Here is a 6,509-nt window from a genome sequence, read left to right as displayed (position 1 = left end):
ACGCCTCCAGCGCCTAGACTGACGCCGACGAGTTGGCCTAGAAATAAATACCCACGGACTATACTATAGCCGCTAAATATCTCTACGCGAGCATGATTTGTTTTCAAAGGGGCACCCGCCTGTCGGTGCTTCTTTGAATTATACATACGTCACGGTCAAAACGTTCCGCAGCTAATGAGTGAAGGCCGACCAACCTATTTTGTCCAATTATCCGTGTATGGGAGATGAGAATGCCACTGCGTCAAAGACAAGACGTGTGCGAGCGTTGCTAAAAATAGAGACCACTATCGATGTTTTAGTATACATGGTTTCATTCTTAGTCAGAGCGCAAACAGAGGTTAGATGTCACGAAAACACATACACAAAGACAAAAAGCACTTTATCACGGCGCATTGTATGAGTTGTTATATCAGTGGGTGGAATCACCCAAACAAAGATAGTGAACGCCGTGGCGTTTAGGTGTTGAGCTGTTGGTGATGCTTGATCGGCGCAATGTGCCAGTCGAGCTCCAACTGAGGGTGATATGAGGCGGGGCAGCTCTGTGGTTTTACTTGTTGTTTATTCTGGTGTCTTTCGTTTTTGCGCGAAATATTGCAGATCACAACAGCTAGGCATCTTCGTCCGATGAAGCTCTGTTTTATTGGTTGGTGTTTCATCGAATAGTGGACATTTCATCGAACACCGCTTCATTGAACGCCAACTCATCAAGTAGCTTGATCGAATTATGATTCTGCTCTCAAATTATTGCAGATATAATAACTACGCTCGTCATATTTTGTAAATAACGGTAGCCTTTAGCGAAAATTCGGTTGCATAGTTCGTTTCGGCCATCAGCAAATAGTGAAAAATATCTATCTACCTATCTCTCTCTATATATATATATATTTATATATATATATATATATATACAAAGGCAAACATGCGTACTGTCCAAGTTACTAATTCGAAGTTTACTACGACGCTTCGAGCGGGGACCACTCTTCATCACCTAATGAAGAACGGTCCCCGCTCGAAACGTCGGAATAAACTTCGAATTAATAACTCCGACAGTACGCATTTTTGACTTTATATATATATATATATATATACATTTTACTAATACAATGTCTGGACATTTACACTTACGAAGTAACCATTTTCAGCTGTGATTTGAGACTGTGTTGCGCTTATCCCGCTCTTATTTATTTATTTTTTGTTTCTCTTGTTTCTGGCCTTTTTAGTATAGGCTTCCACCAGCTTGCTCGCGCGTGAACTCTAATTTCAAGTGAAACGAGTTTGTAAATTAGGGTGACACTATATAGGTTTGAAATCCTCTACCAATTTTATTGCCATTTGGTGAGCCACGTACGAATTTTGAAATATATCTTTTCATCCAAATAATCGATTAGTAAATTGAATAGCGATTCGGACGAATTTACTACGACGGGAAGAACGAATTTGCAAATCTCATGGCAATTAAGAAATTTCAGCCATCCTTGGTTTCCGATTGGTCGCGCTCAGTAGCGGCTCCCTGCGTACAGAGTAGCCTCGAGTCGGAATTCGCGGAGTCTCTACTGACCGGCCAAAAAAGTGCGGCGCTTCAACTGCTCCCGCCCAGACGACTTGATGTATTTTTATACGCCCATGACATCGGCCGCGATCGGCGATTGAGGTTCCGTTAGCCGACGCAAGCGTCAGCGGACGTCTCATATTTCCATACTCTCATTTAACTACAGAAACAAAAACAACAAAAACAATCATCCAGTTCATGCTCACTATGTTCACCACTAACAAGATAGTCGGTAGTCGACGAGCTTCCGTGCAAAGCCGATCAAAACGAGGCACCAGATCAACTTTACGGCTGCCATCAGGAAAGATCTGGCTTGTCGCGTTCCCTCAACGTCACTCCGAATATTGTTTGTGCCCCGCGCACCATCCTCTTGTAGCAATATTTTTATTGTCCCCATGTGATTTCTTTTTTATGTTCTCTCTGGTGTTTGATCATAATTCGGTCATTGAAATAGTTTTTGCTGCCGACCCTACCATTATTTTGACCCTCTGGCAGCAAAGGAATATTATGCCGGCATTACACACGAAATAAGAATGTAGACACTCCGTCCCATATATCAAATTACATCACAATGTGTTTACACAACTGTAGTGCAGAGGTACGATGAGCAGGGTCTGAGAAAATATTAGTTTCAGTATTTTCAAAAGAGCGACGAAACAAAATAAAGAAAGGACCGCCAACCGGCAGCGCGTGCAAGCATAGGCAGTAGTGACAGGAAGCGCGAGGTGTGTCTTTCGTACGGCCGGCATCAACTCACGCACTGTCCGAAGATGTACTCTGTTTTACTCGTAGGATTGCAACGCTGCGGAATGTAGGCGTGTGATTTCAGAAAGCGCGTCCTACCATTTCTGCGCGCGAGTGCTCCTGCAACCCAAGCATTGTATACAGTTACGTCCTCGCGCCCGTGCCTTGGCCAGCCCCGTACACAACTTATGCAGTATCGAAAAGGCATAGTTCAAAATTGACGGTCCCACTTTTCCATACCGCTTCAAAACCCCATCTCGCTCAAATCACTTGGCAGCCGGACAATTTTGGCAGGGGGCCTCAAGTTGGGGATTATCCGGTACATTGTCCTCCCAACAATGAACGTGGGCGCGACGCGCCAGAGGGTGAACACGTGAAAGGAGGGGCGTAAGAGTGGAGAAGGAAACTCAACGTCGCAAGCGACGGGAAAAAGGGTTTCGAAATTGGCGCGCAGGTTTTGCAGCACTTGCTCATACGGACAGCCAACGCCGCCCTGGTGGTTCAACTAATGTTTTGTTCAAGATGGCCGCCGTGGTACCGCAGTTAAGCTTCGCCGTGCAAACGAAAGCCTTATTTCCTTTTTTTCTTTTGTGTTGTGATTTGACCACTGTAAAACATTATGTAGCTGACCAATAAAAAGGAAGGTAGAAAAAAAAAGGCTTGAAGGTCTGATTTGCTCTAAAAAGCACCACATTTTGGTCATGTTCATCAGGTATTACAAATATTTATTTACATAAAAACATATGCCCACAGAAAGCATGAAATTCAAAACAAACAATAAATTAAAAAAAAATATTGCAGGTTAATTTTGTGGGAAAACTTTAATTTAAATTATCATACTAAAACAGGTGTTTTAAATCACGATTTAAATCATGTTTTAAATTGCAATATAAGTCCTCTTGATTTTTATTCTCCACCCTGGGCTAAAACAATCAAGCGTCGCGAATGTCATTGGGCTTACACATTTAGAATACCTGTTAGCGGGTACGTGTTTGAGATTTTGACTGTGCTCTGACCTAAGATTAAACAAACTATACGGTGGGTAGAGATGCTGTGAGATACATATTTGTACCATTTTTGGTTTTCTACTCCTCTGAATATTAACTTCAAATTATAATGAAATATTTTTATTTTTGGTTTACTCAAGTTCGGATTTTTTTTTTTTTTTTTCGCAAGTGTGCCGAAATTTTTAGAATAATTGTCGCTTTGGCGCAAGATGTAGCAGACTTTAATACATGGCGCAATTTAGCGCCAATTGCGCAGCACTTCTATCACTGGATTCTTCTTATGCACGTTCCCAATTCCATGTAATTTTGTGTATCTACGAAAGCGCCCTCCTTATTGTAAAGTAGCTATTAAAAAAAGTGTAACACTGTGAAATAGGAGAGTAGACTAATTATATTTAATCGTTCATGATCGGTAGTCGATTGACATGGTTGTACTAGATTTGGTCAGTAATCAGGACGAGAAAAGAGTGACGGAAGGAGGGAAAGGGAGTAGGAGAAATACAATTATAAAACGGACCGAGAGTCAAAGAAAATGAAGGAGGTGATGAAGAAAGAGGTGTTGATGAAGTGAATGAAGGGTCAATATAAAGAGGGATAGTAAATGTGATTCGAAGTTAGAGCAGGAGATAAATGCTCTGAACGACGTTGAAGCAAGTGCAACTTCAGACAGTTTATTATTGAGAAAACATAATAGGTTGCAGTTCAATCGAGCAATGGTAGTGAGAAAGACAGAAGCTGGGTATAAAGGTAACACCAGGTTAAGGAGAATTAGAAAAGCTAGAACTGCATCAACAATACAAGAGGTTAAAAAAGCCGAAGCTTATGCTTTGAATGGCGATACAAATATACGTGCTTGGCAAGTAGTGTGCTCCCCAACACAACTTCGAAGATGAAGCGAGGAAAGCTAAAAGGAATAACATTTCTGTGTAAAGCTGCGCCAACTTTTTGAGTGCTTCGGGGATGGAGAACCGATTCCCTCCACCAGGTCTTGAATGTGCTCGAGTGAAACATTGCTTGAGAGTTGTACGGAAGTGTGAAAGATGTCATAAACGTTTTACAAGACGAAGGATGAAGCTGGATCTCAATAATGGCTGATGACCGCAACTCGAGTGAGTGAGCAAAGGCCCGAAGCACAAGAAGTAAGTTTGTTATATCAATTTTATGTGAAAGCCTAAGAAGAAGTCCGAAATAAGCTTTCAAAATTGTTCCAGAGCTCATAAAAAGTGCGTGGAAGTTCAAGGAGAAGCTGTGAACAAAAGAATTAGGGCATCTTCAAGGTGAAGGCTCAGCCTCAGCGACGAAGAAACGATTGGACCCCCAGGACATGATACTGCAGATTATTTTGTTTCATAAACTTTATGTTACGTTATGTTATGTAAAGAATAAATAAATGGACATCATCTTGTTACTGGTGGACCCAACACTATAAAGCAGGGTAGAGTGCTTGTAAAAAGCCGAAAAATACTGTTTTTTTTTTTTTTTTTTGTGGCGAAAGTCGAATAAAGTTGCAAGATACATAAGGGGTTTGCTGTTTCCAAATTACCGTTTGACGTGAAATACAAGAGAAATTTTCCGTCTGCCCGGATAGCTCAGTCGGTAGAGCGTTAGGCTTTTAACCTAACGGTCCAGGGTTCGAGCCCCTGTTCGGGCGGTAGCGTTTTTTATTTTTTTTTATTTTTTTCTTGCGTAAGAATAACGTGTGAAAATTGCATTCTTTGAATAACATCACATTTAGATGTATATTACTTTCGCATTTTTAGAATTCCCATATTTTACATTATAAAAGACCAGGTCACTCGTGACATGCTTCTTTACGGGCTATAATAATTTGTATTCTCCAACTTGTGTTGTTTTTTAACCACACTGCAGGAATAAATATGTAAATATTTCTGTTTTTCTTTTTCATTCTGTTTTTAATGCCGGATATAGGTCACTGTTAAATCCGATATATTACGAAAGTGGTCTTACGGAACAATGTAGAACATTAGAAAGTTTAAATACAGAGTTCTTAATTACACTTGCGAAAATCATCCCACACACAGCTGGACAGGGTTCACTCTTTAGTGGAATTATTCGATAACATAGGATGCCATAGCGTAAAACGTGTTACTGCTGAAAATTCTGACACTGTTCAGTTGCGATTACACCAACAACGAAATATCTTGGTTCCCTATATACAGAATCAATGGCACGCTGTACGTTTCTGCTGCCCTCTTCGATGCCTCATGCATACACAGTCGCTGATTTTGCGCCTTTTCCGACATGTCAGACTCTGCAAACGAGTCACGATCGTACACTATAGACCAAACATGCGGAATACGTAGTCGTGTAAACACAAGTCCATGTGGCACGTTAAATACTACTGTGCGTGCCAGACATCAACGATCAGGTAGCGCGTGTACACATAAACCTTGCTAGTGCTTTTGATCGATTCGACCTTTCTGTACTTAAATTCAGCTTAAGACCAGACGCAGCCGATGCTACAAGCGCGAGCATGTGGCCCTGAACAGTGCTTGCACTACACTGCACGACCGCGCGTGCCTGGCAGGGACACTTAAAGCGCGGAGCTCGCGCTTGTAATATCGGCTGCGTCTAAAGTTAAGCTGAAACGACATTTTCTTTTTTTTTTTTATAACTTGCAGAGAGGAAATGAACGCATGGCACGCGAACAGTTCAAAGAGCCTGGTAGGCAATACATAACCTATTCCCACACGAAAATAAAATCGAACCTGCTGTTCGGCAGGGTTGTCCACCCTTCCAGAATCCAGTTATGTTTTGCTCTGTAGTTAGAACATTTGTGCCTTTGTATTCTTGGAAGTGAAACCTAGTGCCCATGGGTATGCATTCCCTGGGCAAACCAGAAGTTCAAGCTCTCGCGTACGTAGATAAGGTGGAATTTTTTATATGGCGAGACTAGTGTTTACGAAGCAATAAAATGTTTAAATATGAAATGGCTTTTGGTATTATTCATGAGCAACGGAGACCCCTTTTTTCGGGGGTAATAATAGTTGAAATCGAGGCACACTTTCGTATCAAGGGTTGCCTCTATCATACACTCGTAGGAGCTGAACTTATTGATAATTGACAAAAACAACTTTATAAATTAAAGGCATACGCATGAAAATAAATGGCTGGTGTCAATAATCACTAAAGTATTTTTTAAGTATTTTTCGTTTCGACGGTTAATTATGTGCTGCCGGTGCCTCATT

At 41.3% G+C, this 6,509-nt stretch overlaps 1 non-coding gene across 1 annotated transcript; it reads left to right on the top strand.

Moving 5' to 3' along the window:
* The first annotated feature begins 4,878 nt into the window (after positions 1 to 4,878).
* On the top strand, positions 4,879 to 4,951 carry Trnak-uuu. The gene has a single exon. It is a non-coding gene; the product is annotated as a tRNA-Lys (tRNA).
* The last annotated feature ends 1,558 nt before the right edge of the window (positions 4,952 to 6,509 follow it).

This window comes from Ixodes scapularis, unplaced genomic scaffold (genome assembly GCF_016920785.2).
Source record: "Ixodes scapularis isolate PalLabHiFi unplaced genomic scaffold, ASM1692078v2 PGA_scaffold0__279_contigs__length_252992795, whole genome shotgun sequence".
In the NCBI taxonomy this organism is placed as follows: domain Eukaryota; kingdom Metazoa; phylum Arthropoda; class Arachnida; order Ixodida; family Ixodidae; genus Ixodes; species Ixodes scapularis.
Note: the sequence above shows the minus strand (reverse complement) of the source record. Positions and strands in the feature narration are given on the sequence as shown.